General features: G+C 40.3%; 1 long non-coding RNA gene across 1 annotated transcript in view; it reads left to right on the forward strand.

Moving 5' to 3' along the window:
- The window catches only part of LOC309611734, a 35,834-nt gene extending 29,921 nt beyond the window's left edge, over positions 1–5,913 (forward strand). Inside the window, exon 2 of the long non-coding RNA XR_014234709.1 lies at positions 1–5,913. This exon is cut by the window's left edge and continues 22,306 nt beyond it. This is a non-coding gene — a long non-coding RNA (uncharacterized lncRNA).
- The last annotated feature ends 21,806 nt before the right edge of the window (positions 5,914–27,719 follow it).

Consider the following 27,719-nt stretch of genomic DNA (forward strand, 5'->3'; position numbering starts at 1 on the left):
TGCTTTCAGGCTACAACAGAATTGAGTGGTTTCTACAATAGAATTGAATAGTTTCAACAAGAACAGAATGGCCCACACAGCCCATTTATGATCTCCACAGAAAAGTTTGTATATCCTGACTCTATCATCCCTGTTTAAGAGAAAAGGAGGAAACAGCATAGACAGTATATCTGTAGAGATAATAAGTGAGAATTTTCCAGAATTAAAGAAAGACTTGGTGGTGAGAGATATTTAATACTCTTCTTAACTGTTCCTATTTTAAGAATATTGATGGGTATTTGTTAGGACATCACTGAGTTTTACTGCCTGGGGTTTACAGCCAACTGTAGTATTTCATTGAACTGACCAATTAATTAGACAACTCATCAATCCAGTCAGCCATATGTTGCTGTTTCACTGAAATGATTGTTAAATTCTGGCGTCCAGAAGATCTAATCCTATAACTCTCAAAAACTTCTACAAATCCGTCTCACCAAATTTCTGCCCTCTCCTGAGATTTTCCCATGAGTTAGCTCACTAACTCAATTCCTTCAGCAAGGCATGCCCTTCCCATTGTTCTTCATGTTGCTGTCTTTGAAGTTGCAATCTTTTAAGATTCAGCTAAGACATTATCTTGTTGTTCATTCAGTAGTAACTCTGCAAATATTTATTGAGTGTCTGCCATGTAGCAGGTGCTCTTCTAGGTGCTAGGGAGACAATGGTAAACAAGTAATAACCCCTGCCTTCAAGGATCTTACTTTATTTTACAGTCAAGCAGGTAATTAAAACACACAATAATAATTGTTAAAATCAGGAGAAGAACAGATGAAGAGCACAAAACACTTGAGGGCTTGGTGGAGTCAGGGAAGTTTTCTCAATGAAGAAAGATCTTAAAAATCTTAAGATGAGTGGGAGTTAGCTGGACAAGGGTGGTGAGGGGTAGAAGAATTCTAAGCAGAAGGCATATCATGTGCAAAGGCCAGAAGGTAGGAGAGTGCACATAATTTCAAAAAGTGTGTGCAGCTGGAAAGTAGAGGCTAAAATGGGAATAGCAGGTTAGTTATAAGTGAAGCTAGAAAAGCGAACTGGAGCTAGACCATTAAGAACCATCTTAAATCTTACCAAGAAACCTGGAGATTTTCCACAGGCAGAGAAGGGGAGGTTTTGAATGGCATTAGGCAGAGAGCAGTGTGATCATATTTGAACTTCAGAAAGATTTCCCTGGCAGCACTGAGGAGGAGGGCTTGGTGTGGGCAGGATAGGCATGGTTGCAGGTTCACAAGTTTGGCTGCAGGAAGCTGAGGGACTTACTATCTTATGCTTTCCATTTTCTCTGTGAAGTTAGACCCAGGGCCATCCACTAAGATAAATGGGAAGATGGCTGACTAGAACATGCAAAGATGGTGGAGTTTTGTCATAGCCATCACAAACGAGATAAAGAGCTGACTGGGAAAACAGAAAAAGGACTTCCGAGCACATCAAGATTGGAGACCTTGAATTTTGAGCAGCCCCATCTACTTAGCAGCCTGCCATGGAGAAGACAGTGGGTCAAGGACGCATGGTTGAAGGCGTTACTTGTTATATATGATAAAAAAGTAATCAGTGCAAGGAGTTGAAGAGACTTTCAAAAGAGTGGTTGAAAAGGGATCATGGGACCAGGATGAGCAGGGAAGAAAGTGAAAATGAGAGAAACCAGGGAGCTGGAAGGCTGGAAAATGCTAAATGACCTGAATGAGAGCAGCTCTGAGAGCCCCCAGAAGGGTAGGAAGACAAGGTTAGGTTGTAGAATGGCATCGTCTCATCAGCAAAGCAGTAGTGGGCGACACCAAAGTCTAGGGAGTAGCTATAGGAGTGGACGGTTGAAGCCAAGTGGAAGCTAAAATTAGGAACTGAAGTGATCAAGGAACCGAGTGGCCAGAGTGTTATTAGGTCATCATATGGATGATATTTTCACCCTGGACGATGGAAAATCTTGACTAGGGATAGAGAAGAAGATTGAGCCAGATGCCAGTGTCTTCAGTGATACAGAAATAATGATGCAGAAGGTGAAAAATTACAATAAGGAGAGGCAGAGGGCAGTCTAAGTGGATGGCATGAGCCTCTACAGAGGAAAGGTGATTATATATATAATGACAGTGAAGGTCATAGTCTAAACGGGACCTTGAAGGAGTCAAGAAGATGCTGATGGTACCTCTCAGACCGAAGTCATGTTATGTGGGGTGGTGAAAACTAGCTGCAGAAGAAACCGTGTGCTCAGGAGAAAACCAGATTTTTAGCTAACTAGGAGGTAGATGCCAGTTTAGAGAAGAGATTGTACAAAAAAGAATTTGTCCCATAAGGGGGATTCTAGGAGGCAGAGTGGAAAGGTTCTGGGCTGAGGATGTACAAATGGAAAAGACAGGGACTCTCTCTCCAAGGAACTCTTCATTCCTCATCACAAGCTACGTTGGAGCACGTTTCGAGCAGTCTCCCCATGACATCATGGTGGATGCTGTGACAACTGGGAGACTTCAGTTCACGACCACTTCTTGAGCAAAGACACGAGGTGGTGGAGGCACTGACTTCAGGAGTCTCCGGCAATCAGAGAAAAAAGGTAGTGCAAACTGCGGCCAACTCTCTGTACACGTGCAAGAGGAGGGGAAAACCCCACACCAGGTGTCCCAACTTATACTGTCACCAAATCCTTTTTGTTTAAGGTGCCAACAATGGAACAATGAGCAAAATGAAGGAGTATGAACCTCACCATCACAGGTGTAACTGTGCTCTGTTCACGTGACTATCTCCTCCACAAGAGTAAAAGCTCCTCAGAAGTAAGAGCCATGTCTTATTTTTCTGTACCTACCTGTACCTAGCACAGTGCCTGGTACACAGTACTCAATAAGCATGTGTTGAGCTGAAATGAACTGAACAAGTGACGTCTGTGTAATAATTAACAGTTGACCAAGTAGCTTCATATTAATTATCTCAGGGTTATAAAAACTTTGCAAGGCAATCATTCTCATAGCTCTAGTTTCTTAAATGCTTCCTACTAGCCAGAATCAGCGTTAACTGTCTCTCTCACTTTACAGATAAAGAAAGTGAGGTTCAAAAGTTAAGGGACTTGCCCTGAGTTATACAACTAGCTACTAGAACTCCAAATCCTGGGCAATTTCTGTCACAAAATGTTGCAGTCCACAAAGAATTAATTCCTTGGTAGTCAGTGAGTGTGAGAAAGAATTAATGATAGTAATATTAAGTATTATAATAGTGTTGATAGTATGGTAATGATAACATATGAAGTATTATTATTATTCCTATTATTATTCCTATTTACAGTTCCTCTGTCCTGTGCCAGGCTTTACCTGTACAGTCTCTAATACAAAAACCTATAGTATAGCTATCATTATTCCCATTTTATAAATGACAAAACTGAGAATAAGAGAGGCTAATTAATTTACCCCAGGTCACAGAGCAAGAGACATATTCCAGCTCCAAGCTCAAGTCTGTCTATGGCCAAAGTCTGAATCCTTTCTCCCATTCTCTTCTGCCTCACAAGTCATCCCAAGTCAGCCCCTGAATGCTATCTTGCCTAAATTTTCATCTTCAGTGTTCTGAAACTCTGAAAGCCAGAAAGAATTTTGGCAGTTTTGCGATATGAATGGTGAGAGTCACCGTACTTACTGATTATTCATACTATTCATTATTACTTGGGGGATAAATAAGAAGATGAACAGAAAACAGAAAGAAAAGATATTCATTCATTCTTTCTGTCTTTCACTATTTAGTGAGTTTTCACCATGTGCTGGTCCCTGTTCTAAGCGTCAGGGACGAGGAAGGGAATGAAACAGATGAAATCTCAGTCCTCATGGATCATCTATTCCAGCACGTCCCTGTCCTCTGTGGCCCCTGCAGGTAAACCCCTTTCATTCATTCCGAGACACTCACGCCTCTACAAATGGTGCTCATGCCCCCAGGTCCAGAGGAGAGGCAGGTTGTCTTGTAATCAGAGCCCACACAAAGATGTCCAGGGACTAGCCTTTTATAGGGCCTAGAAAATTGTACCCACACAGCCACTTGAGAGAATTTGCAGCCATCATTTCCATTAGTTAGAAGGGTGTGCATATCAGTGAAGCAGATGGTGAGCAAGCCTCAAAACGCCAAGGCTGAACCACACGTGCTCAAAAGATCCACTGATCTCCTGACCTCAGCTACAAGTTTACTGTGTGCTGAATTAAGGGTTATGTTAAGATGGTGCCTCTCAACCTCAGTCATCAGAAAGGGCTGTGTTTCCTTTTAAAAGTCTTTTGTAAGGCTGCCCACTCCTCCTCCCATAAGGGCAGTCGTCCTCACTTCCAAGCCTATCTTTATGGTTCGCCTCCAAAACAAGTGCAAAATAGTGTTGGATTCGGATGAGCCCTCCCTCTCACTGGCCACTGGGACACCATCTGCAAGTTGAGTGGGAAGAGTAAACACTGCAGGTTAAGTAACTCATTACTAATATTTTCCTTGAGCTCTGAAACTTTTTAAACAAACAACAACAACAATTGTATCATAACAACCTTCCAGAGGTTAACAGCTGGCAGGTGGTCCAGCTCAGTCCAAATGAAAACCAGACAGCTGTTTGATTATAAACTGTTGACTCTTATGGAGATCTGGGGAAAACTTCTTGCCGAAAAAAGGGTCTTCTCTTAAAAATCCCTAATGAAACAACACATAAATGTCAAAATGACAAAAATAAGGAAGTGTGTCATAGACTAAGCATTTTAATGTCCTTTCTGGCTTCCTCCAGAGTGTACTCTGGATCTAGCCACATTTAATGGCACAGATTCTTAAAGAGGTGGTGCACAGCATGAATTTTTATGACCCAAATAAAACTTGGAGAGGGCCACTTTCTCTGCCATAGTCAGTTGTCCTCAGCAGATGTGTGGGAGGCTCACGTTTCAAATCAGCAACTGTACCAGCATTTTACCTGGACCCAGAGGCTATACAGAGGGCACATGTGAAGAAAACCCTGAGGTGTGGAGCATTATCCTGTCTGTCTCCAAGCCATTAAGACATTGCATGGATCCCCCTGGGAAGCCCTGGCAAAACTAGAGAAAATTCCAAGGGCTGATAAAATGGTTCGAGAATGGTGGATGAAAAGTTTCTAATCAAAACCTTACATTAGCACCATACGGCCTCACAGATTGATGACTATAACTGTTTTCTTCCCTTGATGATGAAATGGAACACAAGAAAATTACACCCTAAATCAGTATTTAATTACTGGTCTATTATATTACAATCAGAAACATTTCAGAAAGCTCAGAAAACAAAGTTGAACCTTTTTACACTGAATTCTGCAGCAAGTGGCGAAACGCAAAAAACCTTAGGACTCCAAGAAAAAAAGAAGCTATGCAATGACAATCACCTACCTTTTTTTTAATAAAAGAAAAGTAACAAAAATGAAAAGTGTAGAAGAGAGAATTTCATAGCCTCTAGTTTAGTTGCAATAAATTAGGAGAAAGGTGAGATCACAGAATGTGGGGGAAAAAAGCAGCTTTTTGTTTGACCCATGTTTGGTGGGGTTTTCTGATATCATATAAGCAAGAGGTGGCAATGAGCCAAATCCTCAGAGATAAGATGGGCAGCAAAAGAAAGAAAGAAGGAAAAGCAGCACCCAAGATGCTTAGCAGGCCCTTGATACTTTTTGCTAGTTTGTAGAAAGAGGAACATGAGGGTGTCAGTGCTTCATTCTGACAAAATATAGTGTAAAGCTTTTCATATCCTATTAGAACCAGACTGTGGCTGCTTCTCAATTACTGGAGGCTCTGAAGGTGAGACAACAAAATGTAACTTAATAAATATTTATTGAGGGTCAACATGTAACACACTCTGCTAGGCAATGTGGAGCAACAAAAAATGACCTCAAAGTGCTTTCGATCCTCAAATAAAAAAAAAAAAATACATGAATAACTAACTAGAAGATAAAACATAAAGGCATGAAGACTTTCTCTCTACTTCATTTTCATGTTTGTTATATTTATTATTTAGTTAGGGAGCTTCCAGGAATGCTACCTGGGGGGAAAGAGACTTTGAGTTTGACCTGAAAGTTTGAGAAAAATTTCCAATCATGAAGGTTAATTCCAGAGTAATCTAAGAAGCATAAGTACAAATAGTGAAAACTAGTACCAAATTTACCTAGTCACTACACATTTCTTCCTATGCTGCTCCTATTCTTTTTAAAACTCTACATAAAAGGAGTGCCTATATACATTTTTTTTTATTCTAAAGAATTTTTATTTTTAAACATATTAATGTGGTTTTCTCTCTGAAATAGTTATCTGTCCTAGAAGTAAGCTACTGCAGATGTCTATTAGCTAGCTGGAATTACTGATAATGTAGTCACAACCCTACCTCAAGAGGTTATGCCCAGCAATTCCCATCCCACACATGCAAGATCAATGTACGGTTCAGGCTTTCAAGCCTCGTCGATATGCTAAGATGATATTTGCATATTTTGTCATTCCCTTTTAGTCCCTTTCTCATAGGGTCTGGTGAGCACCAGGGTTCCCGTCTACCCTGCTCCTTTTTGTTTGTTTTGCCTTTTCTTTCCTACCCCCACTACCTTCTAGCTCCTCCCAGCACAGAGTTTACATTCCATTCCATCAGGGCCATGCTCTTGTTGAGAATCATAATTCTTGAGATTGGAAAGTTTGTATTCGTTTTCTATGGCTTCAACCACAGATTTATTTTCTCACAACTCTGGAAACTACAGGTCCAAGAACAAGGTGTTGGCAGGATTGGTTTCTTCCCTCCTTGACTCATAGACGGCTATCTTCTGTGTCTTTATATGGTCTTCCTCTATGTATGTCTGTATCCTAAACTCCTCTTCTTACAAAGACATCAGTCATCTTGGATTACCTCTTGAAATGCCTTATCTCCAAATATAGCCACATTCTGAGGCCAGGGGTTAGGACTTCAATATATAGGTTTTGGGGGGTACACAATTCAGCCCATAACAGTATCCAAGTCACTAAAATTCTCTGATCATCCATTTCCATCTCTGCGGAAAGAAAGTCATAAGAGGATGTCCTAAGTATTTTCCAGTTCTATGAGAGCATGGGTAGAGAGCGTTGCATTCCTATACCCTGTTCCCTGGCTACTTCCTATACAAATCACCAGACTGTCTCAGGGCCTAATGTCACGAACAAAGTAAGGCATGTAAGTCTCCACTCGATACCGATAAAGGAGTTGAGATTCAGAATGGCTAAGTGATCTGACTAAAACCTCCTCGTTAGTTGAAAGAGGAAAGGGTCTTCTGACTTCGAATGCAGTGTCTATAAGAGTGAAAATTAACATGTCATTCCTCAGGTGTTAAAATAAATGAATTTTAACATTAATTTTCTGGATAAAATTAATCCCAAAAGAATAACCCTAAGAGTGATCATTTGAGACTGTTTTTGCTGAGTAGATATTTATCTTCATGGTACTTTCAAGATGGCCAGGAAGGTTCTGCTGCTCAAGAATTTAACTCCCCTACTGATGCAGGATGTCTGGAATTTCACCCTTAGTACACAAGTTCTGTAAACTAAGGCTTTTTTTTGCTTTAGTTTTATTAGTTTCGATGATGTGAATTCTCAAACAAATACAACAATAGAGAGACTATATAATGAACCACCATGTACCTATCATCTAACCTCAACAATTATCAATGTAGGGTCAACCTTATTTCCTCTCTACCCCACCAACTCCTTCCTCCACAGATAATTTTGAAGCAACTCCCAGATATTGTAGGTGTAAATATTCCAATATGTGTATCTTTTAAAGATATAACCACAGTACCATTGTCACACCTTAAAAAACTAACAATAATTTTATATAAATTAAATATGAAGCTTTTAAAGGTTTATCCTCAGATTTCTTTTTTTTTTTTAATTGAGGTATAATTGACATATAACATTAGTTTCAGGTATACAATATGATGATTTGATATTTGCTATACACTGCAAAATGATCACCACAATAAGTCTAACTGCCATCTGTCACCATACAAAGTTATGAAACATCCTCAGATTTCTAACAGTAATTCTTTAGTAACATCAAATATTCACTTAGTGTTCATATTTCTCCTATTATTTGATACATTTTTTGATAATTTGTTTGAATTGTTTCCAAGTAAGTTCCAATGTATCAGTTAGCTATTGCTGCATAACAAACCATTCCAAATGTTGGTGCCTTAAAACAAACGTTTATTATTTTGCATGATTCTATAGGTTGGTAGGGTGATTCTTCTGGTTCATGTAGCTATATTCAGCTGGTATCTTGATTGAGCTGGAATAACCAAGGCTTTACTCTCATGCTGGAGGTCTTGATGAGAATGACTAGAGGGCCAGGATCTCCCCCCCCGCTTAACCCATGTGTTCTCTCCCCAGGAGATACCTCTTTATATCATGGTTGAGAGCTCCAAGACAGCAAAAGCAGATGATGCCAGGCCTAAGGCTCAGACCCAGGACAGTGTCATTTCTACCACATTCTATTGGTCAAGTAAGTTAGGGTCCAATCCATGCTCAAAAGGAGAGGAAATAGATCCCATCTCTTGAAAGGAAAAGGACATGATTGTATAGAGATGGGAGGAATTACTGGTGACCATCTTTGCAGGGGAACAACCACATGCATCCATTGAAATTTTGACATGTTTCTTAAGTCATTTGTAATCTATGGGTAACTCCTTCATATTATTTTTCCTCTTGCAATGTTTTTGTCTGTTTGAGAAATCTGTTGTTTGTTCTCTAGAGTTCCCCAGAGTCTAGATTTTTCTAATTGCCTCTCCCTGGGTTTTCTAATATGTTCCTATGTTCCTTTTATTCTCTGAAAATTGGTAATGAAATCTAGAGGCTTGATCAGATTCTGGTTTGATTTTCTTTTTTTCATGGAGTTGTACGCCTCCATTAGGAGGCACATAACTTGGCTCTCTCTTTTATTGTGATGTTATTAGACACAGATGATCATTACCTATCATTAGATCGGGGGGTTCTGCAATTTATGGCCTATAGGCAAAATCTAGTCAGTGTACCCTGTTTTTAATAAATAGAGTTTTATTGGAATGCAATCATGTCCATTTGTTTACGTATTGCCCATGGCTGCTTTCACATTCCAACTGCAGACTTGAGTAGTTGCAACAAACTTTATGTGGCCAACAAAGCCTAAAATGTTTGCTATCTGATCCTTTACAGGGAAAGTTTGTTGACTCTTGATCTAGATTCATTCAGATTGCAAAATCATGATTTTCTAATTCAATCATTTCTCCTTTTTTATTAACTGAAATATTCCTATAAAAAGAAACTTCTCATCAACTATGTGGTTACCTAAGGTACAGATCATATAGGAAAAATAGGATACATGCTAGATTCTTTCCCTCTACTTACCTGTTTTTAATATGAGATAGCATCCTAGTATTCTCCAAAGGTGACCAATGAGGTGTTGAGGGTATTTTTTTTTTTTGGTGTTTTTGTTTGTTTTGTTTTAAAGTACACTATGAACCCATTCCCTATGTTTAAATCCATTGCATTCAATTCTTATTAGTGCTCAAATTGTCCCATCTTTCCTAAGTAAGTTTATTTAAATCACCTTCTGAGTCCTTTTTAAAGAATCCCCGTATTATTGACAGCCTTGTTACTACCTGGTCTAACAAAGTGTTCCCCACTAATCTTGTACATATCCTTCCCCATACATGGAATTGCCCATTTCTCCAAAGAGATGTGATCCCTTGGTGAGAAATGGAATTGAGTGAACAGAATTCAGATGCATGGGGTACATATTGATACCAGAGTGGTTATTATTTCTAAGTCTTTTTTGAGACTAGAGTTTGAAAATATGTCTTTTTTTAAAGAAAGAATATTATGAATTTACACTGATTCTTCTGATTGAAATTCTGGACTACAGGATTTTCATTTTATCTCATTGATCTTACATTTTTATTTCCTTAAACCACTCTGAAAACCTCAGTTTTAAACAAACCAAAATAAATATCCATTGAATTATCCCATATACACACAACAACAACTTCAGGATAGCAGTATCAGTGCTATGATCAATAATATGGTTACCAAAAAGTTTAAGGTCTTTTGTAGTTCTTCTCTTCTATGAGAATATATTCCACTGGGGCTATCCAATCAAATCACTCTGTTAAAAAGTTAAGCTAATGTTTTTGATGAAACAGGACATTTTGACATGACCATTTCAAAACAACCCAAATTGTTGAAGCATTGTTTTTATTGCCAAGTAATATTTGCAACGGAAACCATGGATCACCACCCAATTTCTGAACTACACTCTAGACAGGATTAGGGGTGGGGTGAGGCTCAGAAATGAGGTGTGTCCACTGTATACATTACAAAAAACAGAAACAAGGAAAAAAAAACTATTCCTTAGGAGGAAATACGTTCTTTGCTTTACTTCCTTTTTAAAGTACAAATTCACCTAGGAGAAATAATAAACTAAGCTATTACTAGTAATTTACCCTTTTGTATTAATGGGCTCTAATAAGGAACAGGGGAAGAAGTTTGAAATCACTACCTAACCAAGGGTAGAGGAGTCAAAGAAATGTGAAGGAAAGGGGACAGAGCATGAAGTTCCTCAGATTGCAATTCAAAAATGTTTCCTTCATCCTACTTTTCCCAAGGGTTACCCCTTATAAGGCAACTAGATAGAGAAGTAGGAGAGATTTCATGGTAGTCAACATCCTTAAGCCTCCTTTAAATCACCAGATTGCTTTTGAGAGGCATGGCTTCCCTCCTCATCGGTACATTTCTGTTTCCTTTCCTTTCTCTCCTCTTTTTCCCCTTCTTGCTCCTATGCCTTGAGCCAGACATTGGCAAACTACAACCAAGCCAACTGACACCATTTTTGTAAATAAAGTTTCACTGGAACACAGCCAGGTGCATTTGTTTATGTGCTGTCTATGGTGGCTTTCACACTCTGATGGCAAAATTGAAGAGCTGAGAAAGAGACCATATGGACCACAAAGCCTAAATTATTTATTATTTGGCTCTTTACAGGCAAAGTTGGCCAACATCTGCTCTAGACTATGGGTTGACCATAACTTCAACCTTCTGGGATATGGCTCAGCCGTTCTGAGCTCAAAAGGTTGCTAAGATTTAATTTAAATGTGTCACTGAGAATAAGCTCACTCTCTAAATAGGACAGAATATGGGTTCTAGAAATTGAACTAAACTCGGGTTCAAGAGCAGTGCCTGCTGGAAGTGATCCAGTCATAGGTTCAGCTTGCAAGTTTTTCAGAATTCTGAAATAAATGAAAACTTTTCTTTTAGGCACACCACCACCAGAAATCCCAAATATTTAAATTCAGGATAATAACGTCCACTATCATCGCTCACTTTTCATGTGCTAGGCACCACAGTATGCACTTTACAGGTGATGTATAATCTTCTTTCATTCTTTCATCAGTCCAGGGAAGCAGGCACTATGATTATCCACATTTTATAGCTGAGAAAACAGACTTAGAAAGAATGAGAAACTTGCCAAGGGTCACACAGCTGGGAAGCAATGGAGCTGAAATGCAAAAACCCAAGCTTTCTCAAAAGGAGCTCATGCTTTAAAACCACTAAGCAATGCCACTCTTAGCCAAGACACTGAAGTCTGCCGTAGTCTCAAGTCTAGAATCTGAAGGGATCCTAAGAAAGGACTGACCTTTCTTGTTCAGGACTGAGACTTCCTAGAGAAAAAGAACTCCTGTGAATGACATGGGAAGGAGAGGAACCTGTCACCAAACCTATGAGGTAACTTCTTTCATTACAGAGACTTCCAGTTAAATATGGCAGCCTGACCACAGACATGTAAGCTTTCTTCCTCCTGAGTCCCCACTAAAATGATTATAAATGAATAAAAAGCATATAAGTTCTTGAGGACAGGGAAGCAGGTGAGGAGACATCAGTAGATGAGAAACTTAATATATTTTTAGAAGGAAAATATATCAAGGGGGAGTGGTGACCAATCTAGCTGAGCAAGAAAAGCTAGAACCAGAAGTCCCTGCAAAGGGAGATACCACAATGGGAAGAGAGTGATGACCCCTTACAGAGTCCCTAAGAGGCCTAGGAACTAACAGTGCTGGATAAGGCAGTGGTCAGGCTCAGGTCTAAATACAGATTTGGGGGTTGGTGGTAAAAGTCTGCATAGAAAATGGTTGCCTGCCTAAATCCCTTTCCTCATACCACATAATCCTCAGGCAGAAGACTGTAAGTGTGTATCCTTCTAAAAGGAATAAACTAAAGAGGCTCCAGACATAGCAAAGGGATGGGGTGGGATGAAGAAGTAAAAACTGGAGGGTTAAGGAAGTTTTGTGGGCCTGTCAATTAGCCTCCTTTACTTGTCCTGTCTGAAGAACTCCTACAGCAAAGTGTATGCCCTGCCCTCAGAGCTCCTACTGTCAGATTCTTTGCTGGAGATGGTGAACAGTCCCAGACTTCCATATGCTGACATATGAAGCATTCTCCAATGAAAATGCTACTCTCTGTGCAATGATGTTACAGTGAAGCCTGCCAATTAATAGGCCCACAAAGCTTTCAATCAACTCCATTCTCAAATAAGAGCAGATATTCAAAGATTACCAGATTTGAGAAAAATCTCCAGAATAAGAGACAAGAACAAAGCAACAGAGGAAAAGGAACCAAGATGAAACACAGATAATGTAGGAACAAAACAAAGTTTCACAAACTATAATTAATATCCTCAGAGATATAAGAATATGTTACGTCCATAAGACAACAATTAGATGCTATAAAGGAGGAACAATAAGAGAAAAAGAAGAGCTTTTAGAAACTAAAGTTATGATAGATAAACCTTTTTTAAAAATCTTTAAAAATCAGTAGAAGATTTGGAAGAAAAAAATCATGTAATCCTAAAAGAAAATAAAAGAAGATAGAGTGATGGCAGATAAGCGAAAAGCAGAGATACATAGAAGATAAATCTGGTTAATCCAACACCTCATTTATAAAAGTTCTAACAAAAGCAAACAAAAAATGGTGAGATGGAAATGATCAAATATAAGAAAATTTCTCTAAGCCAAAATTATGAATATTCTGATGGCTCTATACTCTTAGAACCCCAGGTGAACATGGAATATCCAGGAAAAATCATTTTTAAAAACTCATACCAAGGCACATCACTGTGAAATTTCAAAATAAGAGTAAAATGAAAATTCTAAAAAGATTCCACTCAGAAAATCCAGGATGCTGGCAAAGGTACAAGAATCAAAATGACAGGACTTCCCAGCAACAATAAAGTATTGGATAACAATGGAATAATGCCTTCAAAATTCTTAGTGAGAAGTGATTGCCAAATCATAATTCTTTATGCAGCCAAACTAAAAATTAGTTGGAGGTCAGAGGAGGGAAGACTGCTATGAAGACTCAGCTATAACTTCCCTGCATCTTCTAGCTCCCCTGTACCCTTTCTTAGGAAGCTACTGAAATAGTACCCCAATGATGAAAAGGAGTAAACTTAGAGGGAGAAATATTTAAGGAGATCTCTAAGTAAGGGATTCAATCCAAAAGAATGACAAAGGGAAGTCTCCATTATGGAGGCTGTGCAATAGTCTTTTTTTTTTTTTTTAAAGGAATTGATTAAATGACAAATTTAAACATTTTGGGAAAACATATAATTGAAAACATATATATATATATTTATATATATATATATATATATATAATAGACCTGACAAACCAATTGGAAAAAATCAAGAAAAGATTCAGTGGTCATCTTAAATGCTTTTCACCAGATATTTTTACCTCTCCACCTTTCAGACACGTGGTAGAATTTCTCTTCTAAGGCATCTTGTGGTTTGTGAAGCCATGTGACTTATTCTGGCCAACAAACTGTAAGCAAAAGTGACACGCATCACATCTGGCCCAGAGCAGTTTAAATGGTTTGTTGCCCTTCAGAGCACTTTTCTTGCCGGTGTGGAGACTGCCTAGTTCAAGAAAGTGGTTGCCCCAAGAGCCTAGGACCCTTAGTGACTATAATAAGTAGAGTCTCTCTCTCACCCCTTAAATCAACCCATAGTGGACACACGACATGCATAAGAAAGAAACCTCCGTTGTTTTGAGTTGCTACTCAGTGAAACCTGTCCCCCATCCCGATAAGTATATGGAAATCCACATGTGTAAAACTAAGGCAATTATTAGAATCACAGTATACTACTAATTCTACAGTGATAATAATTGTATCATTGTGATAATGGAAATCTGACTATTAATTTAATAAAATTTTTGATACTACTATATTGAGAGGTTGGGAGAAGAAGTTAAGGGTTGTAGTGGTTTAAGAGAGCCAACAGACAAGGTCTAAAATTAATAAATCAAAAAATAGTAGTTAATGGTATCCTTTTAGCAATATGGAGATACACACCAGAAGAAACAGTTTAGACTACTGAGAGCTATTTCTCTGGGTTATGGAAGTAAATGAGAATGGGACCAAAGGACTGCTCTCTCTGTGAGAATGGAATCAAAGGACTGCTCTCTCTGTGTTATCTAGTACCATTTGATTTTAACTGTGTGCATGTATCACTTAGATGAAAATGAATTTTAATAGTGACTCTAAGCACTTTTTGACCTTATTTGACATTTCTATCTTGAAAGAGTTGAGCATGAGGTTGGGTTTCCCCCTATTTCTCTGAATTCGCGCCACAGAGGGCAAAGCTGTGTCAATCTTCTCCCGCTCGCTCTCTCTGAGCCCTCTCCTGGACTGCCCTGGTGTTGCGGAGGCCTAGACGGGCTGAATGCCAAGCCTGAGCAAAGGTATCTGGGCTCCCCTGGGAGGGCAGCAGTGTCATCAAGTCTGACTCATCTAAAACCCCCCACAGAACCAAGGCTGGGGTTGCTGCTGGGGAGAAGCTGGAAGAAACCACACACTTTTCTGGATGGATTGTAATGTCTGGCAGCATAGCAAGCACTGGTCTTCTGAAATTAAGCCCTGGTCTGAGAGGCCCATCTTTGTTCAGAAGTTTACCTGTAAGTAAATATAAGGTCAGCCAAGGTGAGGTTTCAAAAAGGCCTACCTTTCAGTGGGCTGCATGTCTAAGAGGTAAAACCCCTCAGTCCAAACAGCTCAAAGTAGCTTGCAAGGTTGCAAGACCTTCCCAGGCTGTCCCCTGGGCTGGGTTAAGTCTCCGGACGAGAAGAGTGCTTGCCCACGTGAGTGGAAATGGCAAGGCCTAACAAGCCATCCAAATAAATGGCTGAAAACACTCCAGGAATTATATAGATTGTCAGGAAGGATGTTATTATTTCTTCAGTAATGAATGAAAAAGAGAAATAGTAGCCTTGCTATGTGCTAGGATGTTCTAAGTGCTTTTTGTATGATCTAATACTGGTATTATTATGGTCATCTTTTTACAAATAAGAAAACTGAGGCACAGAGAGGTTAAATGTCTTGTCCAAGGTTGCAGAACTGCAGAGTAACTGCAGAGGTGTAATTCAAATCCAGCTATCTCACTGGGCCCAGGGTCTAAAGTGAATCACCAGTAATATTTGAAGGAAAAATCATTTTCCAAAATTCCACATCAAAGTTCTGCACCAGACAGAGTAGGGGCTACTTTTCAAAGATGCTTTTGCTATTCACAATTCCACAAAGCACGGATGTATGTGAAACAATCATTCCCCCGACTGCATAGGTCTACTATTTATATGAAGCTATTTAACTTAATTACAAATAATTTAGGCTACAGATGGGAGCAAAGCAACATTAAGGGTCTTGATTTTGAAACCGTTCTAAAATAGCTTTTAAAATCTAGGAGGCAAATTGTCTTTCCAAATGAAAATGAATGTGTGATGCAGTGAAGTCTTAAAGTTATTAGCATCTTTTGCTGAGCCCCCATCTATTTCCTTTGTCATTTACGCGATGTACAGTCTTTAATTTCAGCTCCATGATCAAAGACATGAAACTTGAGAAGCTCACTATTAAAATCAATGGCTGCACTTGGAGAGAGGAACAGTGGCGACGTGATGGCTGCTTCTCACCTACAAGGGGAGACCAGACCCCCTTAAAGGTTTTCAGGCAGAGATCCCAGCCCAAGCTCTAAATGAGGAATGTGAAGTCACACACACACATACACACACACACACAGACACACACACACGGTTCAAGGAGGCTCAGCTTCGCCCATCCCATTCCACCGTACCTGTGAGAGCTCCATTGCTGAATGCAGTGCCAGGAAACATGTTTTTAGGAATTCAGAGTATCACGTTTCATAATTTGATTTAAATCAATTATCCCATCCCTCCCTGGAACAGGCACAAGCTCCAAAAATACAAAATGTAAATGGAACCAGCTGCAGCAAAAGCTTTTTGCCAGGATGGATTTCAGTCAACATAATCAGCCTCCTCTTCGAAGTACATTACTGTTGAGACCCAGAGATTGCGTGAACTGCTTCCAGTGTCCTGGGAGGGACCAGGAAGGTAACCAATTATGGGAGGGGAGAAATAGAAGGAGCTAATCTTCTCTGTCCTGGCTTGCCTTTGCCCCAAACTCTTAGGAAGAATTAATTCACTCCTCTGGGGGATACTGGGAAACTGAGGTCGTTACTGGCAGCCTTCAAACACTATCCTTAATTTATGGATATTTACTAAACCACATAATCACCCTGAGTTATACCATTACAGGGTTCAGCAGAGCCAAGGTCTGCAGTCCTGGGCGTGAAGATCAATTGTGAGAGGTTTTGTGAGTGTGTGTGAGTGTTTATTAAAGAAGGCATGAATGTACCCCACAATTATTTAGGCTCCCAACATGCTGCCCAACAAATGGATCCCATGCGTAGGGTTTGGCATCTTTCCATTGAAATCCTTCCCCTTAATTGATTTAAAATGATAATTCAATTAAAATAATTATTCTAATCAAACTTCATATCTTTTTGGCAGGTTCTATGGGGACCTCTGTCCTCAATGTTATTTTAGTATTTTCTTTATTTGTTTTCTCACTGGGCTGACTTTGGCTCTCTGAATCTTTGGAAAATTTTACGTCATTGGGTAATCATTGCACCTTTCTGGAGCTTTCCATTCAAGACACAGGGAATGAGGGAAACAAAATAACCTAGAGAGATACAGTACTTTGAATTGTGACCAAGTGGCAGCCAAGAAATGACTGAGAATGATGGACGGATGTCTCACCCACCCATTCACCTAAAATGTAGACCTCAGAGTGGCCAACCAGCCTGTTAAAGCTGTAGGGGGAGGACGAATGGTAGTCCCATCCCTCTTGCTCTTATCTTTTTTTGAGTTCCTCATTTTTCTTTCAGAGGCTGTTACACTGTTGAACTGTATCACAGTTGTATCAGATCTTGGGAATTCTCCTATACCTCTTCTAATTTTTGAAATATTATTATAACACATCTCATTTCTTCTACACAGCTATGTTGGAAGGTATGCAGGGCAGATCCTGTCAATCCCATTTTAAAGATTAGGAAAAAGCAACACAGAGATGGTAGGTAGCTCTACCAATACCACACAGCTAATATTGTAAGGTCTGACTGTCACTTTCCAATTAGAGAACCATATAGCAATGTAAGTGAAAAACTATTTCTATGTTTTAATTTTTTAATGTTAATAAAATGTGCAAGGACACTGGCCAGTATGATTTGTATAATGACCAACTTTTGCTTTTAAAAAAAAAACCCAAGATTCCAGGTGCACTTTTGCCTGAAGGATGCTATCCTCTTGATCTGAATCATTGATGCCTGGGAATCCAGCTGTGGCCTCTTCCACTTTTCAGCCATGCTAATGAGTATGCAAAAAAGATCTGCAATAGAAGAGTCAGGCCCCTTGATGCTATTCTAAGTTGAACATTGGACCAGGAGTCCAAGACTTGATTCAACAGCTCTGCCACTGATAAGGTATGTGACTTTGGAAAATCTTTTTTATCTCTGTGGGCTTCAGAGTACCCACTAGACCTTCAAATTCTAGTATCTACTTTTAATCAAAACAGCCTTGATTTTTGAGATTCCAATATTAAACCCATTTGAAAATTGTATCTAAGAGAAAACCTGGACTTCATCAAGGCAACAGGACAGTCTTATTTTTTTTTAATTAATTTAGTTATACAGCAGGTTCTTATTAGTTATCTATTTTATACATATTAGTGTATATATGTCAATCCCAATCTCCCAATTCATCACACCACCACCATCCCACCCCCACTTTCCTCCCTTGGTGTCCATACGTTTGTTCTCTACATCTGTGTCTCTATTTCTGCCTTGCAAACCGGTTCATCTGTACCATTTTTCCAGATTCCACATATATGTGTTAATATACGATATTTGTTTTTCTCTTTCTGACTTACTTCACTCTGTATGACAGACTCTAGGCCTATCCACGTCTCTACAAATGACCCAATTTCATTCCTTTTTATGGCTGAGTAATATTCCATTGTATACATGTACCACATCTTCTTTATCCATTCGTCTGTCGATGGGCATTTAGGTTGCTTCCACGACCTGGTTATTGTAAATAGTGCTGCAATGAACATTGGGGTGCATGTGTCTTTTAGAATTATGGTTTTCTCTGGGTATATGCCCAGTAGTGGGATTGCTGGGTCATATGGTAGTTCTATTTTCAGTTTTTTAAGGAACCTCCATACTCTTCTCCATAGTGGCTGTATCAATTTACATTCCCACCAACAGTGCAAGAGGGTTTCCTTTTCTCCACACACTCTCCAGCATTTGTTGTTTGTAGATTTTCTGATGATGACCATTCTGACTGGTGTGAGGTGATACCTCATTGTAGTTTTGATTTGCATTTCTCTAATAATTAGTGATGTTGAGCAGCTTTTCATGTGAACAGACCAGTCTTGATTAGTAACCTCCTGGCAGAAGTTTAAACCTCTTGATCCAAGGGAACTCCTGCTTATCGCATATTATGAGTATACCTTTTTTAAAAAAATAACTTTGCCGCACCTTTGATGATGCTTTGATGGAATGTAAATTTAGCTATTTTACAGATGGCAAAATACAGACCTGGAGAGACATCTTGAGCATCTCATCATGCACCTAAAGGCAAGGAAGGGCCTGAAAATAAGGAAGAGGAAGGAGTCGTGGGCCACAGAGCCTGAATGGAGAAGCCACAAAGAAACCTGCCCAAGGGCTCGGACTTTGAGTCCCAGGCCTCTAGCTTGGTGCTTCTCTGTAGATCTTGCTCTGGGTAGAGCCTATCTTGGGATTTACGTTAAAAGACATATGGAAAAATCAAAGAAAAGGGGGCTGTGGGAAAGGGCATTAAAACATCATTCAGAATGAAACTAGGTCAGACAGCAAGTTTCTCCCAAACCTCATTCTTTTCCAGATTGTTTCTATGCAGGATTACCCATTTTAGGTGATTCAGCTTCCAGAGGGGACCCCTTCACACATAGACACTTTGTCCATTGCAGCTGTATGTGGCTAACAAATTGAAAACAAATTCTATTTACATGTATATAAGAACAAATTTTACGCACATATATATGACCCAGCCCAAACTGCAAGCTCAAAGAAACCCATATTTTATGGTATGCACTATTCTTTTCTTTTACTCCTTTTAAATGTAATATTAAATGTACAGAAATATGAAAAGTAATAAACAAAAATAAAGACCCCCTCCTCAGAAAGTAACTGAAGTAATGGAACTAAATCATCTCCTAAGACTGTTTTATGCAAAAAGCCTATTCAATAAGCAGTTTCTATTGTAGGAAATCATTTGACCAGCTGGTCCATTAAATTCCTGGCTGTGAGTATCACCTGGGGAAGGTGTGGAACATGCAGATTCCTGGGCTGGCCTGCAGGTATTCTGACCCAGTAGTTCTCAGCAGAAGCCCAGGAATATGCATTTTTAATAAGAACCCAAGCTGATCCTGATGTCCTGACCTACAAACCAATTTTCAGAACCACTGCCCTGGACAATTTCCTCGGAAGGCTCTAACTGATTAGTGATCAATAAGTTTACTTTTGACTACTGTCATTTACCAGGACTCCTTAGACTGACTAGTCTCTAATAGAATTTAGAGGTTTAGAGGAACAAGCAAGGGACTAAGATCCAGAAGGCCTGGATTATATTCTCAGCCCTGTAGCCAGAGTTGGATGGCCTCATCTCTCCTACAGTAAAATGAGTTAATAAATGTAGTTATTATTATATGGAGTGATCAGCATCACAGCAGCAAAATCTAGATTTCTCTTTTCTAAACAATGAAAATAAACAGCAGGCATTACGATAACACTGGTGTGGTGCTTTCTGGGCCTGGCATTGGTTCACCTACTAGGTACTGAGTGGAAATATCCAAATTCATTTAATGCCAATGGTATTTCTCAAATGCCCATTCTGAGCCAAACCAAAACACTTATATGAAAGATATAAGACATGGGCCATTACCTCTCCTGGAGAGTTAATGTGTAAACTCACAGAACTCATTCTATACTGGAATTCACTAGCAATAGGAGTCATTCCATATCAGAGACATGCAAAGTGCATGCAGAAGGACTGAGAGACAAAGAAACATGCTTAGCATGGGAAGGAGTAAGTCTGAGGCTCTTTGTGGAGATTTGTGGAGAAAGTTAAGTTTGGGGTAAGGTCTTAACAAGCCATAATCTTTGAGTTCATGGGAAGGAATAAAGTCTTGAATTTTGGCTGTTGCTTAACTTAGGCAGACTGCCTGAGACCATGGGACGTAAATGTCCCTCCTTATCGGGAGAGGCTATTTTCTCTCTCCTAGTGTGTATTTCAAAACTAGGCTGATATCCCATGTAAACATACATACATACACACATCCATCCATCCATCTAACACTCTTCCTATCAAGGACTGCACTTTTCGCTGGGGATGCAAATAGGATGAAGCCTTGATACTGCTCTCAAAGTTTACAAGAGAACCACAGAGTTCATCAGTGAGAATTTCTCAGTCGCCACAGGGACATCCCAGTGAGCTCAGATTAAGTAATCCAGGAACATTCTTTCACTTCTCTTTTTCCAGATTAACTCATTCTGCCCAGGGGGAGAGTGACTGGAGAGAGAGCATAGTATTACGGTTCAGGTATAGATTCTGGAGCCCCACTGCCTGGCATGAATCCTGACTCTAAGTAACTCAAATAACTGCCAGCTGTGTGATCCTGGGAAATTTACGGAATTTCTCCAGGGCTCAGTTCCTCATCTGTAAAATGGGGACAATAAATTAATATATGGAAAGCACGGAGAAGAGTGCCTACAAGCTCCGTGCGGACCCTAAGTAACTGTTCACAGACATGATACTAACATGATGTCTCCTCCTTCCCTAGTCATCATCAGCTGCTTGAGAGCAGGAGATCTGTAGCCGCCCAACTCCATCACAGATGGGCACCACCCACGAGAGCATCTACTACGTGCTAAACACTCAATATGTGCATTTTCGTGCAGGCTTTCCTGGGAGCTCCTCTTTTAAAGCAAATCGACATTTCCTTATGGCCTGACGTCCATAATCTTCCCAGAGACAGAAAATAGCTGGTGAACACCCTTTCTACAATAACGCAACTAGCACTTCATGCCCTCCCTCAGGTTACCCAGCAGGCTCTTCCTTTCCAGGCTGATCCATTCTTCAACACTGCCATACAAATATGCCCCACCCACAGCCTTTTAATCATCTCCCTTGCTTGGCCCAGAGCCTGCCCCAATTCTCTGTTGTCCACGTTGCCCGGGAGAGCTCCAAATAGGACAAGCACACACTATTCTCCAAAAATGTCTTCTCCAGTTTTCAGTTCTGATAAATGCCCTGGTGCATTAGACTGAAATACTTCTGAAAATAAGATTCCATACACTTTCTTACTATTTCCTTCACCTTAACCTGATGGATTAAGAGGCTCTGGATGGAAAGAAGGTGACTGTGCTCATAAGTGAGAAAAGGTATGTGGGCTGATAGATATTCTTACCCACTAGGACTTATATCAGATCTAGAAAGCAGGCTTCATTTCACATGTCAACTCCAATCACTTGATGTAAGGGTTCTGTTCAGGAGGATTCTGAGGTCATGTCTCAATAAGAAGTGAGCTGTGATCAAATAATAGTGTGTGCCATGGGCTCAGGAGTGGGGAACAGTTTTTGATACATGCTAGGCCTGCCCTAGATCCTTCTGGCAGTCTGCACACTAACCTGGTAAACTTAAGGTTTAGAACATGCTCCTATGTATGTACTCTGATTTGAAGAATACAGTCAGCCCTTCAGGTCAAATATTTTTTCAATTATTTTGATCTCTTGATAATCACTTTTACAATTACAAATCTTCAACAAGGTCCCAATTCACTTTTTAAAATGTGTATCTTGGAAGGAATGATTTAAGCTATTACCAGCTTATTACTATTCAATCTCAGAGTAACTAGCTAGTCACCTAGCAAGGGCCTAAGGGAATGGTATCCAGAACAGCTAAGTTTTGACATGGGGGATGAAAAAGAAAGGAATTTGGAATATTTTCTCAAAATATACTCACTGACGGGGTTCCACAGCGCAGCCTGGGCAGTCATTAGGGAACATGAAGGCACACAGTATTGGGAGAATAATGAATGGAGTGTCACAGAATGGATTGGATTTAGCAAGATATAGATGTCTGAAAAGCATACACCATCTGTTTCACAAATTGGCCTATCCCTGGTCCTAGGGGATAACTGTAACTTTGCCAAGTGCACAGAAGATACACAAGAGGTCAAAGGCACTGCTACTTACCAACTAGATGAGGAAAACCGATTAAGTTCTATTCAGCTACGAAAGGAAGGAATCCCAAGGAAGTTTAGGCATTCAGCCCAGTGTTTTGGCAAAGGCAACGGGATGAAGGGTAGGTAGTCTCTCTTCCCTTCTAGGGTTTTATAACTTCTATTACTGTATGTCATCTATCGTAAGGCTGTTCACATATTAACATCTCTAAAATCAAGATGCATTTGAAAATCAATGGCATTTCATAGTTTAATTTAGACAACTTGTTTTTCCTTTCCTAATGGAACATAAAATAATGGCATCTATTACATTTGATGGCAAATGTGATGAAACACAGTAAATTGGAAGGGGGAGTTTAATACATGGGAATATGCCAGAATCCTTTACCATCTCTTCTCTTAGGTTCAGCCACAATCAGCACAGCCCTCCAAGCCTCTGTCTCGAATCCATCAAGTGTTTGTAGAGTCCCCAAGACTCCCAGGCACAGTGATTACGCTTGTGCGGCTACATAAAAAGTCTTGTCTGAAAGGGAAAAGGCGACGTGGCCCTATTTATTTTAATATGTCTTCAGCTATTTTAAAGGGTTTTTTTCTTACTTCCATGTTGGAGGTCTTTCTACCAGTTTGGAAAAGTGCTTCCCTCCCTGAATTCCCCAAACGCACCAGTTAAATGTTAAAGCTTAGGAGTTTTCTATGTGGCCCTCTGTTTCCATTAGCTCAAGGAACAGCAACTAAGAAAGGAAGGAATGCTTTCAGAGTGTCATTTACACCCCCAGAGGCTCTGTACCACCCACGGTCTTCCCTCTCTGCCTCTCAAATGGATCAGAGCAAAATTAAATATCAAAACTCACTCAGACACTCCCAGTTTCTCCAGACTTTCAGACTAGCCTTTGCCACCTGGTAAGGCATAGAGCTTAGTTGAGCTCTGGGTACATAAAATAAAGTTGCTATTGGTGTCTTGTCAATCAACATCCAATCCCGTGCAACGGCAGAGCGTGCAGCCATGTGCCTGCCACATGTAGAATGTTACTCAGCCACCTTAGAGGGAGGGGACAACTCCCCCAGGGAAATTCTCACAGTCCAGACATCTGACTCAGGGATCCAAGTGGAGGAAAAGATAAGAGAAGACTCAGGAATGAATTCATGGCAGGTACTGATGTAACTCTGATCTCTCCAGGCTTGACCATCCAACTATGCGTGGGGGAGAAAAAGAAGGAAAGAGGACAGACAATAAAGAATGGAAAGGAGAGAGGAGGGCAAGTATGTTCTCTTCTGGAAGCACAGCCAGGAGTTCAAGGGGAGCACATTCTCTAGAAGCAGCACCTCTCAATAAAAAGTTCTTCAGATACTATGCTGAGTAATGTTAAAAAGTATAGGTGAAAAGACATCAGAGACAACCACGTGAAAGCAAGGAGAAGCTAAGAGAAACTATGTGGGAAAACCTGGAGGTAGAGAGTAAACTTTTCTCATTCCCATGAATAATGCCATGTGGCAGCCATGACTCTGCTTAGGGAAACTGGCTTAGTCAGGAGCCAAGGGATGCTGCTAAGGAAGAACCAAAGCTGATAATCATTCAAGAGATTCATGCTGGGGCTTCCCTGGTGGCGCAGTGGTTGAGAATCTGCCTGCTAAGGCAGGGGACACGGGTTCGAGCCCTGGTCTGGGAAGATCCCACATGCCGCGGAACAACTAGGCCCGTGAGCCACAACTACTGAGCCTGCGCGTCTGGAGCTTGTGCTCCGCAACAAGAGAGGCCACGATAGTGAGAGGCCCACGCACTGCGATGAAGAGTGGCCCACGCTTGCCGCAACTAGAGAAAGCTCTCGCACAGAAACGAAGACCCAACACAGCCAAAAATAAATAAATTAATTTAAAAAAAAAAAGAGTACTGTTAAAAAAAAAAAAAAAAAAAGAGATTCATGCTGGGCCAAGGAGAAAAATCAAGAATCTATTAGCTGCATTAACTGGCTAACAGAAAAAATACATTCATTAATACGTGCTTGCCCTCCAGTGAATGTAATAATGTCTCTGTCACTGTCTCTCAACCTCTCTCTCTCTATCTCTCTCAACTGCTTGGCCTGAATCAATGTCTTCTGGTAAAGTCCTAAAGGAGGACGATACCTTCCCCAAATCCTACCTCCCAGTGTTATTTCCCTTCAAGTTACATCTGGTCATGTCTACAGAGTATTAAGACACTAGTTGATTTATCAGAGGAAGTCACAGGAATGAAACAATCTTCAAACTGAGACTTTAGCAGAACTGACAGATGTAGTAGTTCCCTGTAGAATAGCTATGACGTGCAGAGGAACTTGAATATCATTGCCCTAAATTACCAGGAATGAATTGCCCAAATTAAGGCATATGAGCATGTCTCCTTCTCTGGAGATTGTGTGAGAAGTAAACACACCTTCACTTATCTGATCTACTCCTCTGTGGTTTTAAGTGTGGAAGAACTTACTCATCGGAAAGAATATTTTTCTCCTCTAACTGAAGAAGCTTAAGAAGAATTCCCTACATGTTTATAGAACTTATACCATTTCAAGTACTCTCAATTGTTAATTGCATTTGATGCTCACAGGCATTAAAGCCCACAAGTGAGATGTGTATTTACAGTTATCTTAACACCACCAAGCAAACTAGCAATATCTCTGTAAACCGAACATTACCAGTTGCTCATAGCCTCAAATGATCTTTCTCTCCATCCACTGTCCTACCCTTTCTTCTTCCCTAAAGCTTATTTCCCTTCCTGGTCAGTTCTGCCTCTTTTATAGCCTGTATTACTGTTGTTATATATATAGATGCTTACAATTCAATTGCTTCTGAGGATCTTTATTCATAAGTTGATGTCTCTCCCATTTTCTCTTCTTTTTTTTTCTCTTTTCTACTATCAAAACCCTGATCAAATGATGCCCACACTTTTCACAACAGATTTTGTTTTGCTTCCCCTTTGCAACCCCCTTTTCTTGGCCATATCCTTTGGTACTTATACTTGTTCTCCTCGTGATTTGCATAGAGAGTATTTACTTGCCCTTCCTCACCCTGATTCTATTTCTGCTGCTACAAAAATAAATTGATGTTAGCCTCAAACCATCAACTTCAAAAATGGAAATTACTTATTTGTATAGAGATTCTTTCCAAAAGTTTTCTTCTTACAAACTCAGCCTTTACTCTTCAACCTGCCACAGAATTTTAAACCTGAAAGACACCTATAAAATCTAACCCAACTGTCTTATTTAGAGATGAGTAAACGGGGATGCAAACCCAGGTCTTATCAGTTATGGTCTTTGCAACACATATTGATATCTGGCCCAGTCACATCGCCCATCTGAGCTTTATTCTCATACATTATTTGATATTGTCACCGAGTGGCCCAAGTGTATTTTGAACTTGATCAGACTCCATCACTGAGTTCCTTACTCTTCAAAACTCCTCCTCTTACCCCAGAACCTGCTACTCCTCCCTGGTGAATATACCGCCATGCACCAGAGGTCATCCTTGATTTGGGTGTCATCCTGATTTCTCCCCTCTTTCCCCCTCATCCCCAGCTCATCTCTTGATCTGCCCCCTTCTCTCAGGTTTCTCTCTCACTAGCTTAATTCAGGCCACCAATAGTTCTTACTTGAATTACCACAACAGCATCCTAAGTGGTCTCCCTGCTCCCACTCTCGCCCACGTCCAATTGCAATCACATCTCCTTGCAACCAGCCAGAGGGAGTTCTCCAAAAAAAAATTCGGTCATGCCACTACTCTGATCAAAACCATCAGTTAGTCCCCCCACTGCCATTAAGAGCAGGTCCAGATTCTGAGCAGGGTTACAAGCTATCTATGTTTTGACCCTTCCTTACGTCCAAGCTCATCTTTGGCTGCTCCCACATCACATTTCAAACCAAACTTCCTTCGGTCACTTGGATGAGTCATGCTCTTTCCCACCTTCCAGACTCTGCACAAGCTATTCGCTCTGGCTGCAGGATTTTTCCTCTTCCATTTTATTTGGATAACTGGCAAACTCCTCTTCACCATTCAGGTAGGAACTCTAGAAAGCTTTCCCCCAGATCCCTGCACAACTCAGGCTCACTTCTGCAGTTGCTGGCTCAGATGTCACCTCTTCAAGGAGCCCTCCCCTCACCGGCACCTCACCCATCCTCCTGCTCTGATCGCTTGTCCTCATAGCACACATCACAGCCTCTTGGATTATAACCCATTTGCTTATTGTTGTCTCTGCCTGTCTCTGCCCCTCCCCAACACCCACCCCCCCCCCCCCACCACATTAGATGTCCTTAAGCACCATGAGAACTCGAACTCTGCCTGTCTCGGTCACTGCTGAATCCTCAGTGCCTAGAGTAAGCACTTAATAAATATTTGAGAAATGAATATTCTCCATGCTTAGCACAATACTCTGCTTATAGTAGTAGCTTAATAAATACTTGAGGGAGGGATGGAGAAAAGAAGGGAGGAAAGAAGGAAAAGAGGTTAAAAGCTTGAGAACTCATACTGGCTTTCATCTTTCCTTTCTATAAGAGCTGCTACGTCTTCTCCTTCTATTGTGTTTATTTCATCATTATTCTCCTATTAGCCATTGAAAACAGTTGCCAAAAAATAGATCAGACAATCATCAAACTTAACACAGAATCCAGCAGCGCAGTGAGACCCTCAGTCATGAGTGCACTTCCAGACTCCTCCAACTCATTTCTTAAGCTTAGATGTCTGCACTGAGTCACCAACTTCTGCAACTCTGATTGAAATGCCAGAGTTAGTCCACAGCCTTGCCCCTTCCCCTGCACTTTTCCTGAGAACAATTACCTAAAGAACTCCTGTTTTATTCTATTTTTCTCATACGCCATCTCCTAGCTTCCCAGCCCTAACCCGGTCTGCGACCTATGTGTAGGTGGCACTGTTATTATTTCTTGACCTCTTGTCCCTCATCACCTGCATGGTGTCGACAGAGATGCATCTCGTTTGTTCTCTGATTTGTACTATTTTTTCCCTACTTAGTTCACTTTTATTTTATAGAGAACATTTGCTTCCTATTCTGAGTTTCCTCTGAACCATTCCTTTCTTTAATGACCTATTTGAGA

The sequence above is a fragment of the Balaenoptera borealis genome (genome assembly GCF_965194805.1).
Source record: "Balaenoptera borealis genome assembly, chromosome: 15".
NCBI lineage: Eukaryota > Metazoa > Chordata > Mammalia > Artiodactyla > Balaenopteridae > Balaenoptera > Balaenoptera borealis.